Genomic DNA, 13,231 nt, shown 5'->3' with positions numbered 1-13,231 from the left:
TGTACTGTAACCATTCCCAAACTGGCATTCATGAAAGCAATAATCCATGGTGATACAACGCAGTCATGATTTTTGTTATTGAATGAGATGGTTACAAATCACACATGAAGTTCTCACATTTTGCTCATATACTGTATGGATGGCCACTCAATCACAGACCCACAATACATGTATCTGGACTTTCAATGTATAAAGATGCCTATTTAGTATACATAAGGTTAATTTCTATACATATGATAATAAAATAATGAATAATATGCTTTTTGTAATCCAGCATTTGATTACATAAGGACACAAAGAACAGAAAACAGGTGTATACATGTACACTGTACTTGTATAGTCTCTTACGCATGCATGGTATGTCATTACCTTCCGCCATGAAATTTAAAGCCATGGTTATATACCAAGGTATTATATGAACTGTAAGCAATGACTGCATATTGTTTTTTCAGTGCAAAAATTTGAAGTGATATATTCATTTATGACCTGCCACAGATGTTGTCCATGATATTCCAAATCCAGGGGTTGGACTTACTGCATCAACAGGTGTGGTTTTTCACACACCAAATCTACTTGACAATTTAAAGCTTTAGACTTGAGAATGGGAGGGGCCCCGGATTTTGCGATATTTAACTTGCAAAACAAATATTATGCTATTATTCTTTAAAATGCCTATATGTGTATTTAACACCAATGGACAAAGTAATTGTATGGGTTTTCTGACCTCCTATAGTAAGGCAATTCCACTGTGACTACTGTCAACCACTACATGTATGTAGAACCAATATGTGTTTAAAGGGTATCAAAACTGTACCACTGTGTCCACATAAGGGTGACATATATTCCTATTTTACACAATGTTCCTATTGCCCACTACAACATTGCACATGTCCAGTCGATGGCAACATGAAATTCACAGAGAAGGCAAAAAATCATTCTATGCTTCATTGCTTTGCACATATCTCTCGAAAATAAAACACTGATTCTAAATTCAATCTGATCATTGAAAATTCACCACAACTGTGCTATGCAAAGCTACATTCAATGTGGAACCACGCTGCGACACAATAATAATCCCTTAATTAATTGTGAATTCAAAATAGTCTATGGAACGCGGTAATAAAATGCAGATGACCAGAGTTGAATATTCTGCTCATCTGTCACTTTCATCGCATGTGTTCAATTTTAACATATTGCTGATACATTTTTGTCCGATCAAATTGTTTTTATTGTTCATGCCTGCATCGGAAGAATTCACTAAAGCATGAATATAAACACAGTCAGATAAACACACATACACAGACACACACACACACACAGCAAAGATGAAACGTGTTCCATTGAAACGAAAATGGCATACAGTTGATCAGGGTACCCGATAGCAGCATTAATTTATCACAACACTGCTGCTATCTATACACCTGTCAACGAACTTTGACATGACACCATATGATACCCAAGATAATGCTGAGGACATCAAGATTTAATATTTAAGCATTCTTTTTCAATTTACAATAAGCTATGTAAACACGTATTCATTTCATTTCACTATCTATATGACTTTACAAGCCCCTATCCTGCTCTGTAGTTAGAACACCAACTGTATTTAATTCATGAATATTTTAGCAGTGTTTGCCGACACTTTTGAGAAACAAGTGGCAATACAGGTAGAAGGATGTGACATGTGTATCAGTGATGGCCTTTTCACATGCGTTTCCTGTTTGGAAATCACTGAAGGGTTGCTATGTTCAATAATTAAAGTTGTATCAACTGAAAGGATCAAAGTGCAACAGAAAAATGTACCATATCCTAATGTACACTGGAAGACAGCTATTAACACATCAATGTGTGCCTATTATTGAAATTCAATAAATTCAATACAGAGATAATATTTTCCTCTGTTCCAGGATAATTGGAAATTTTGATAAAAATCTTCATCTTTCACACAGTAATACGCTTAGGAAATTATAATATTGGTCATGTCATATTGGTGATTATTTATGCATGTATGCATAACCAAATACAGGGGAGTATAAAAAGTTTAGTTTTAGTTAATTTTGACTGGTGTTCCAAGTGCAACAACCACAGTCTTTAAATGTCATTCATTTTAAGAAAGTATTGAAAGCTATATGTTCATTGCTCAGGAAATTAAAACTGGATATCAAAGTTTTCAGTTCCTACTTGTAAACTTAAAATACATGTATGGTACCGTAGTACTGTACTGGAAGCTCTTTTATAAAAGGTACTTGAATGACACCAACACAAAGTGTGCTGTTTTCATTCTCATCTTGTAAAATGACAAAGTCAACCTAAATGCAGTCAAATTAACAATTAACTTTGGTCAAAATCATCAGTACAATATTATTACATCTTCGGCATTGGTTTAATGTCTTCCCCAGCAAGTTTACATATGACCTGAATATTTTTCCTGAAAACAGGGATCAATGGATGTTTACGGTGTTTATACCTACACTAAAAATCCATGAATACATGTAGCATGTACCACCCAAACACTAATATTGTGCATCAGGATACGTCCATAGCAAATATGGTTTATGTCAAATCTTCCAGAAACATGACTTTTTCAATCTTGTTTACCTTTCTCACAGTCTAACATACAAGCATGGACTCACGTACTGGTTAAAGACACAGAGCAACCAAACAATTACAGTACAGTACCTATAACAAATCATCGTGGGAAGTAGGTCTTTGGCGATAGTCTAGGAATCAAACGAATAAGCTGAAAATCACTGCGTGGGTTTCTAAAGGCACAAAACTAATTTCAAAGTATTGAATGGTATTTTTAAAGCCATGACAAGTAACTGACTCATTCATACCATTATCCCTGTCATCGCTGGAAATACCTTGTCTCAATAGTACGTCACACGTACAGTAGCCGGCCCCATACCTTTAACACTCATAAATCATAGGAGGAATTCTCCGGTGAATAAATACCACCAGAATGGGGAGTGTCATGGTAGAACGCACAGGGAACACACCTATTTCAATGAACTCAGATTATGCCATGGTAGGATTAGCACCACAAGTATCATCGTTTTCAATAAATGATAATTTCATCAGTGATTGTGGCATTTGGGCTTAAACACTGACGACTGCCTTTGTTATTGTTTTCATCCTATCTGACCAATATTCACGACAAGTGGCAATTAAAAAATGTCATTAATATTGTACGACAGTCAAATCATGCTTGACGTTCTGTGATCACGGTTACATAACAATTAGAACACAACTGATGACACTGAAAAGTACGGAACAGGTTGCGAGTACCTTATCTACCTCTGCCACATTCAGATAGGTTTCAGGAGTTGAAACAGGACCAGTTATGCTATAATTCTGAGTATCTCGACTTACCACACACAACACGCTGAGAAGGACCATATGCTATTCCATTATTCAGTATCCGAGACAGGGTGTCAAATTTTCAACGTGGTTGCAAGTAGCCCCACCATAGCAAAGTGTACACTCATACAGTGGATGTCGGTCCCAGTCTATTGTGATACAGGGTATTAATTAGTTCAATATTACCATGCATACAGGGCTCTAGTGAACAATAGATATCTAACTGACACTTGTAACTGAAAACCACGCATGGACTGTTCCAAATATAATAGGGGTGGGGTTTTCCTCATTCTTCGAAAGGATGACTCAATGTTGACAGTACCTATGGATGATTTTTTGCCGGGTATTTTCACTATTTATAAAAGAGCATATGTCTGTATCGCAAACTAAACATACACGGATTGGTCTAGCATGTGTAATACCTTGACTGATTTTCCCCATTTGCAAAATGGAATCTTCTAATAGGGATTTAGATTGAAGGTAAACCTAAATATAGACAACATGCTGGTATAAAAGGCACACAGTACAGTACCAACTAAACATATTGTACTTCCGAACAAGCATCATATCTTTAACTTTCAAATCAATTCAAGACTGAGATAATTATTGAAAAAATTTCATACAATATAAAAATTATTTTTTTGAATATTCAATACTTCTAACAATGTTTTTGAATTCATGATAATCTATTGTCCATTATTATGTTACAGTACACCTGTGATTGTCCATAGATGAGAAAGGCTTATCAGAAAAAACCCAATAAAGCTCAGTGTCGTCAAGAAGTTGGAGATTCAAAACATATGAAACCCAACAATGAAATTGTAAACTGTATGAATTCAGAGTGGCGAGCATTTGTCCATGAACATTTACCAAATTTTACGAAAAGTACATGTACAGCTAAAAAGAAAAATAAGGTTTGACCTCATAGCCAGTAAACACATGTGACGATCAAACACATGTGATGATCAAATGTACATGTAGAGCTGATCAAAATGTCTGTGCTATAGCTAAATTAGCATATCAATGCAATATCTGATATTAACAAAATGGCACATGTTTTCATTCTGCATGTACATCCAAAAACTTCAAGTATTAGGTAATGATAAATCATTATCATAGATTATAATCTTAAAAACAAGTGCAGTGAAGGCAACACGTTCATGCTTTTTACGAAAGGCCTATGTTAGAGAGTCATTTAAAACATCAAATGTCTTTAAAGTTTCTACTGAGAAATGACTGTTTCCAGTTTTAATCATTTGACATCTCATTGAGGCTGGCAAAAAGAAATAGAGTTTTCATGCTTTTTGAATTTTTGGCTCAGAATGACACAGTTTTTGAGTTGGTACCTTACAACTAAGGTGTGTGAATAGTGTTGCTGGATTTCCACAGTCGCCAAAGGTATAGAGGAAATTGCATAATTTACATTTTTCGAAAAAAAAATGGGGGAGGGGCACGGGAGGTCCCCAGTTCAATCAAACTTACAGTAAAAAAATTGACGCTAAGATCTAGACCTCACACAGGCAGATTTACATCAGAGCTGGCATTCAAAAGAGAAGTAATCATGAGTTAATTTAAAATGCTGAATAACCTAGACAGGTAATATTTACAGTACTTGGGGAAATTTGATGTTGTTCCTCTGTGAAAAGGCTGTCACATTCAATAATATGCGGGATTTACTTGTCAATATGGCTTATCCTTTGATCAAATGAATTAAAGTCCTGGCCTATGTGTTTCTCTCACACTACTATGTTTATGTATACTGCAAGATTCCTAGCATACATTTCATCTGTCAATTCTGTACGATGGATGGATGGAAGTACTCAACATACATGTACATGTACTGAGAGTCTGAGGAATGGAGGTATATATATAAGACCATCACTCAGGAATATTGCAGTGCACCTGGAATATGACACGAGGGATGGACGGAGGGACATGTGACTTCTGCAGGAAAACGTGTATGTGTACACACAGCTGACACTGTTTGTAACCACCTGTGTGATTTATGTGCTCTAATGTGTGACAATCAATGCCTCAGTCTTACAGTCTTGAGGAATATAAGAATACAAATATTTATCTACTACAACTTTGTCTACTGTACAATGTATCTATCTAAGAATATACAATATACAAGGAAAATAGACCAGTTCCTTTACTTTTCTTTTCCATGAGTCTTGAGATGATAAGATGTCAAAGTTCAAAAGAAAGGAGATCCTTAAAGTGACTCCTCCAAAAGATGTAAAAATTTCTTATTTTGTCAGAGTAACTGGGCCAAGATCATAGTGAAATGTATATATTACAAATGTTAAAACAACAGTCAAAATAATTTCTCGACACATTTTTCTAAAAACTGTCTGTCTATGAGCAAGGTATATATGCATGACATTTTTGGATACTTTGAACCAAATGATACAGTGGTCTAGGGACCTACCAGTATGTACCTCGTATGATATGGTCCTGTTTTAGTCAAATATGAACTTCAACTCCAGAGTGGCAGATACAACTTGAACTTTGAACTCAAATAACACAATAAGAGCCTGCATGAAGGATAACCAATAACAAGGCACGATGTGATACCCATCTACCGCCAAATGTCACCTGTCATCAATAGCACCAGGGGTTGTCACGTAATCAACAGCCATTCAGTTCTGTTCCTCTGTGATTAGATTGCACAGAATAATCTCTGTATCTCCTTACACAGCAGATATGCAAGTCAAAATCAACCATGCCCAGTTACTTTCAAATTGGATGTACACTTGACAGGTGCTAGCAGAGCAAATAATGACACAGTAATAAGTAAACACAGAGGTGAAGCACATGTGCAAGTAGGGCAGATGCAACCTATGAAGCTAAGATTTGACAAAATTGTGGATCTTGTGGATGACATGGCAGGATTCTAAAAGAGACAACCGATGATAAACACAATGCCCATTTGTAGGTTTTTATCACAAGGACAAGAGACCTACATATATTTTGTTGACCATTTATTTCAACACAACAACCTTTGGTAGATTTTAACTGGTTTAAAGTTCATCCATTCACTCAGTAGCCTGCCTTAGAAGCTTTTTTCTCTGCAAGTTCTCATATTACGCTGTCCTGGCAAGACAGCTGTACAAATGTGTGAGTTTGTTCCATTCATTTGAAAACCCCATATCATGTACAGTTATGTGCAATGTACCCACAAAAAACATAATTTCAATAGGGGGAAAAAATTACTTTGAACAGATCCGTAGGTTTTGGCAAGCTAACCAGCTACTGGTCACTGGAGAGGGATATACCACACAGATCAATATATATATATATATATATATATATATAGATATATATATATATATATTATATATATATATATATATATATATATATATATATATATATATATATATATATATATATATACATATATATATATAAATGTATCTCATGTGAGAAAGGAGAAGTTTAATTACCATATACTATCGCATTGTTGTTGCACGATTGCACATGAGCTCTTCCATGCATGAGTCAAATTGGATCAGATGCCCAGCAGGCACACATAACATGGTACTGAAAACTTCTCAAGTAGATTAAAGTTTGTCAATGTTTTGCAAAAGAACTTCTCCTGTTTTGAATGGTACATCGCCTTTTAAAGAGTACCGGCCCACTATAATTTGATTTGCTTATCTATAAGCCACCAAAAAAGGCTTACAATTACATGACTAAAACGATACCACCTGCTGTGTAGGGCTTCATTCAAATGGAGTCATACATGATTTCAGCAAATAGCATTTGTAGATAAAGATAAAGTTTGAAATAAACACATCTTTGGCTCTTGTATTTTGCTTTCCAAACAAATCAATAAACCAACATTTGTTATGACCAAAATCTTTTGCACAAATCAATGATCAGATCTCTATTGATTGATCAACAGGTGGTTTTGGTATTATATTCTTCTCTCTTAAACAAAGCCAGAGCTTGTAACTGAAACATAAGACATTAGTGGACCAAATCACATGTACAGTGAGCTGTAATTAGAAAGTGACAAACAGGTATTGATAGAGTTCTGATCAGCGAGTCACAATTATCTCTGTCACGTTTATAAATATCACACATGATACATGTTACGTAATAGCTGGTGTATGGTACCATAGTTTGAGCTGAAGACATTGAAATATATCAGTACTGCATGTCAATTACAGTACCTGGTAACTAAAAGCCTTCAAAAGTGTTTCCTTGGGTATGATTATCCGACTGAACTTCTGTATTTAAAAGACAATTTCACTGAAAACATGTTGGTCACATGATCAAAACAGTCAGCTCATGATCAGATGATCACTCAAAACAAATGCCGAAATATTGAAGACTGGGTCTGTTTTGTGTATCACTAAGAAAGCAAGATGACAACTTTATATAATGAGACCAAAAACCTGCACAGAATGTTGTACACTGACACTGTTAGGATTCGGTGTAAGAATCCCTTCTTACATGTATCTTCAAATAATTACCTTACACTTCAATGACTTTATTTGATTTTAATGTGCTGATTGCAATCACAGTGTACATGTATGTCTAGTTCATGTAATTGCTGTCTTGAAAACAGTCCAATGAAACCTTATTCAGCAGCCATATTGTGTACAGTATACCTGAACTTCAGCCAGTAGCATCAAGGTTACAGGATTATAATTCTACATTAGAACTGACAGACTTTTTTCTGTAACTCAACTTCCAGTACAGAAACTGTAAATGCTCAGGTGAATGTGCACTGTGTATTTGCAAACTGCAAAAACAACTGTACAAAATTCAACCTGAAGAGGGTTTTATGGCACATACCTGAGAGTTTAAACTTTTTTTATATGTCTCCTGTAGCCACGCCAGGGAAGGCAATATACCATAGGACACTGTATGACTAACAAATTCAACGCCACTCAGCCATGTGTATCGAGCACCTTGACTGCATTGCGAACCCCAGTCTTTCATTCCAACACTGGTCTCAACATACATGTATCTAGCGCTGTCACAAACCAGAAACCAACACTTAACTTTCCTTTCAAACTGTCTGGACACACGCACCAAGCTGCCGCAGTTGAAATTCAGTTGAACTGAATGCTTTTCTCTGCACTCGCCACAGGAAGATTTGACCTTCAGTCACAGGTAATACTGGGCAGCGATGGAATTTGGCCCAATGCCAAATAGTGGACAATACATTTAGAACTTGCTTCAACTGATAACGGGTAGACGCTGTATAATTTTCTTTCTCTCTCCATGTGACAATGCCTATTGTCAGACCATGTGCAGCATAGGCCAAAATAAATTATATTACGACGTCTGTATTCTACATTAAAATCTGTTGTCACAAACATGATCCAATGATTGGTAGACACTTTTGAGAGATTGAAAATCATGAACAACTTCTGGCTTTGACATTTTTTGATAAAAATTAAAATTTGCCAAAATCAGTATGAATTGATGAGAATATGAATGCAACATGTGGTCTGCACAGTTAGCATTTCCAGTATACCAGCAAAGGGTACACAGAGGAATTTTACCCATTGGTAAAATTAGGAAAGGAACTATGTACACTGTGCAGATATGTTTCCAATCATAATATCACCAACACAGGCTAGCATTCTGTATTTTGTATGCTGCGCTTGGGTTTGAAAAGACAAGTGAGTCTGTGCCAATTCAATGGAGTGCACATAAGAAAACCATATTGTCATTGGACAAAAGAGCTTATTTTGTCCAAAGTGTATGGGTTGACCAATCAGCAGCCAGTATCTTTCTTTTCATTCATTTATTCATTCATTTGTTCATTCATTCAATTTCTTTCTACATGGAGCAGGTATGCCAGACAAGTCAAATTTGACTTGGTCAACTTGTTGTCAAACTTCCTCGACCCTTAGGCTTGACCTTTTCCCTGCCAAACACAAATACGGTATTTGTTTATCCAGTACACTTTGTACCAGTCAGCTCATCTAAATCTTTCAAAATCTACACAAGTTCACCAAAATGATATACAGCAGTTATGGTAGAAGCCAGAAGTACCTGCAGTCATATGTATATTTAGTAAATTTTCATTGACAAGGGCAAGTCTACATTCAGTTTCAGGACGCGAAGAGTTGACTTAGAAGCAATTACCATCTGCTGGAGGGTACCTGCATGTTGAGTGTTGTTGTCTGTGATACTACTTGGCTCCCTGAAGCCCAGTAGTACTCAATAAACCTTATGTGCCAATGTCCACATCTTTTCTACAGAAATTGTCTTGGGACTATAAGCTGAGTCCTGCAACTGAGACTGTTAATGTATCTTTGTAGATTTCTTATTCTCTTGAAGTACAGTTTGTGTATGTCAAAGGTACATTTGGTAAGTCTCTCAATAAAGGGTACATGTATTCAAGGAAATAACAACAACTAAATGGAGGGCTAACAAGCAACTATAATGTACGTTTGAAAAGGAAGAAGACTTTTGTTTGCTTTGTAGTCATGCAAGTGCTTCCCAAATCAGTCAAAACAGCAGATCATTTCAATATAGAGAGTAGGAGAAAGACTTTCTAAGAGTTCAATGACACGACACTAGACTTCAAATCAAACAGACACATACCAACAACCTACATCTCATTTACATCAACCATGTTTGTTGGTTTTTGAAAAACTAATCATGTACAACTTTCCTCTCTATATACTCTAGATTGTCATATTGATGAGCAAAAACTTGTTGAGGACAATGCTGTAAGCTGGAGATACATCTTATGAATGTCCTCTGTAACAAGGCTTGTAAAATCTACCCTACTTGAATACCTCTGCAGTGGATGGCAATTTTTGTTGATTCCAGAAGTAGAAAGCCATACAGCTTGATTTCCTCATTGAGAGCTGACTGCAGCAAAGTGAACAATTCAATCAGTGGCTATTCTCAGACTCAATTGCACCTACTGGCAAAATGCATGCCTTACACTCTTTTCAATTGTTGTTTTCTTTATGACATTTGAGCATTCACATGTTTATATCAAAAGGAAAATAACCCGCATCGTGTGATCCTTAACCTGCTCTGTGGTAGCATTCCAGTACATTAGCATAGAAAATTTTTTATCTTGCAATCTTGCCTGGACACTTGATTTGAATTGATATCTACACCACACACGTTTTTTGTAGGTCAAGTGTTTAGGTAATTTATTGCAGAGCAGAGGTATACTATAGTAGAAATTACCATTGAATTCCATAAAAAATATTACCAGAGTAAACTTTAAGAAGAAATTCAGTAGATGATCAATTGATCAAAGCAACGTCTTTAGACCACTGGTTCATATCGTCTCATCTGGGACATGTATGAATTACAACCTGATCGGCTGCCAGTACATGTATTTTAAGTCTGCATTGAACACATGTCTCCATCAGTACCAACACATTTGTGAATGGCTGTTCATGCGTGTATGTAGACATGTGTATCTCTATCTTCTTTCTTACTTCTCTGCGACCAGACTTGTGTTTGTCCACGGCCAAAAGTGTTTGCACAAAACAACTGGGTTGTTGGTAACGCTTGATCTGAATCCCAGTAAATGTTTTCTCTGATTGCGTGACACACTTGGACAACTATTTGTAATGGGTGTACAACTCTAATGTGATTGAGCTGCTGAGACAGACAACAATCTTTTTGAAAAACCCAGTAACTTTAGACCAGTATGAGCTAATGTACTGCATACATACATATCGGCACAATATAAGTGATCCCGGGCCCTCAGCAACACCACTTCAGCAGTGTCATTATTGGTGCCACAGAATAATTGGAATGCCACAACGTTTTTACATTCTTTGTGCAAACAAACCATGACTTTTTAAAGGATAAAATCAATGAAGACTGCCCTAGAAAATCGGCTGTACGAGAACCGTAGCTGACAAACAAAACATTGGCTACAGTGGGTAAAGGCAGTGGCAAAGCCTTATTGTTGTGGAAGCCCAAAGTGAAAAATTTCAAAGTTTTGCTTCGAGCACTAAACATGCACTTTCCTCAGTTGTCAGGCTGAAAAAATTCTAGATAGACAAGTTGAGTTTGAAGATGATTTCTGTAGATGTATTGTGTAGACAATACTCCTAGTAATTATTGTATAAAATTTAAACACAATACAAAATATTGTGTGGATTGTCTTAATGTAATTTACTATTCAACCTCTCAGAAGGTTGCAAAAAGTAGGCAGAAAATAGCAGGAGAAATGGTACCAATGGCAATGGTTGTCACGTCACAAGGTGTTTTGAGGAATGTGCCATGGGACAGCTTCTGGGATTTCAGACAAACTGCCCTGGGCATGTATCTTCCTGGGAGGTTAAATCAGCACAGACTTGGCAAAAGAAGTCCTTTACCGTAAAAGCTTTCATGAATAATAGTTTTACATGTTAAGTTAATAATAGAGGCAATACACGCAATTATTGTAGCATACACCATAGTGCAGACCTGCCCTGTTCATGCTACAATGAAATGATTCCAATCTCCATTGTATTTGGACAAACACTACCATCATTGATGTAATGCATGCAATTGCACTGTAAAAAAGTTAAATGATGTTTTATACTTTTTTATTCAGTTACCAAATCAAAGTTTAGCTGAACAACATGAAAAAAGATGAGATCATTTCTGAATATTATTAGGAGATGAATCATCCACATGCCTTTTACAAGAACTGTTTGGCGTGTACCAGAAGTGGATTTAGTCGAGTATTTCTGTCTGTTGGTTCTCCACTAGGTGAATGAATGCTTTATGTTGTGGGTTCGAACCTGATTGAAAACACTGTATATTCTTAACCATGTCATTACCTATTGCATATAGGTATGATACAGAATGAGGCTGGGCTGGATTTTCACACTTCCAAACTTTCATTTAGGAGGGGGGGTTGAGGCCGAACGCACTTAGTTTCGTTTACCGTGCGCATGCTTTAATTATCCACTGCCCCTATTAAAGGTAGAATGTGCCATGGGGACAGATATTTAGATTTTCTGAAGTTATACTTTTTGGTTTACAATTTGTGGGGGTTTATTTTGAAGCTCATGGTGTAATTTGTGGGAGTTTATTTTGTAGCTATGGTGTGAAAAACTTTTCACCGGCTTATTTTGGAGAAAATTGAAAATTTCATTTTGCCCTATATTGTTAATTAGACTTGACACAGAGATGGCAGCCATTTGGAAATTCAAGCGTCAGTAATTATTGGGTACTTTGTTTCCCTTGCAAAAAATGTTGCTCACTGACCCCTGATTTTTATTCTTGATTTCAAAAGGAAATTGTTCACAGTTTCTTTACAGAAAGTTTGAGCAAAGGTGTACTCAGGGGTGTACCGCCTTGACGTATCATACAATGTACTTCACTTTTCATTGGTTTTTGCCACTCATGAACAGAAGCTACTATACATGTCGAGCTTTCTTTGAAATGAAACCCTGGAACAGACCAGAAGCAAACTCCATCTCTTGTTTGCTGAGAAATTATGCACACAGTACCATGCCTCCAGTCAAACAGCAACATTGCCAATGTGTGAATCCTCTTGTTAAATATCACTGTTGTATGCAAAGTGGATTTGCTGTCTGCACAAATACTACAATCGTCAGGTATTGTCACTTTAAATATAGAAAGAAACAACAGAAGCACATGTAGATTTTTACTTATAATTTGTTTTGTAGCATATTTTTGTTAAAACTTTCTGTTTGTATGTTACCAAGGTTGATCCTGCTATAACTTCAGAGTTAGAAACCACAAGAGCAAAATGTCACATTGTATGAGCCAGTATGCGATGAATTATAGCTATGATTCAACTAGACAAAAATACAGTCTACTAGAACTATAATACTGATACTGTTATGTTTGCATCATGATCCCATGGTGCTATAAAAAATCATATTTAGTTTTCGTTATAACAAGC

The 13,231-nt window shown here is 36.2% G+C and overlaps 1 protein-coding gene across 7 annotated transcripts in view; it reads right to left on the bottom strand.

Annotated features, from left to right (window-relative positions):
• Positions 1 to 13,231, bottom strand: part of LOC139114300 (microtubule-associated protein futsch-like) — a 46,819-nt gene that overhangs the window by 25,083 nt on the left and 8,505 nt on the right. For 2 of the 7 annotated variants that reach the window (XM_070675924.1, XM_070675926.1), the window contains exon 1: positions 8,170 to 8,444. The exons of 4 other annotated variants lie outside the window; for them this stretch is intronic. The gene's annotated coding sequence lies outside the window, so the exon portion shown is untranslated. Of the gene's footprint in view, positions 1 to 8,169; positions 8,445 to 13,231 lie in introns of those variants that run through there. One more of the 7 variants, XM_070675929.1, reaches the window with a different exon arrangement.

Source organism: Ptychodera flava, chromosome 16 (genome assembly GCF_041260155.1).
Source record: "Ptychodera flava strain L36383 chromosome 16, AS_Pfla_20210202, whole genome shotgun sequence".
NCBI lineage: Eukaryota > Metazoa > Hemichordata > Enteropneusta > Ptychoderidae > Ptychodera > Ptychodera flava.
Note: the sequence above shows the minus strand (reverse complement) of the source record. Positions and strands in the feature narration are given on the sequence as shown.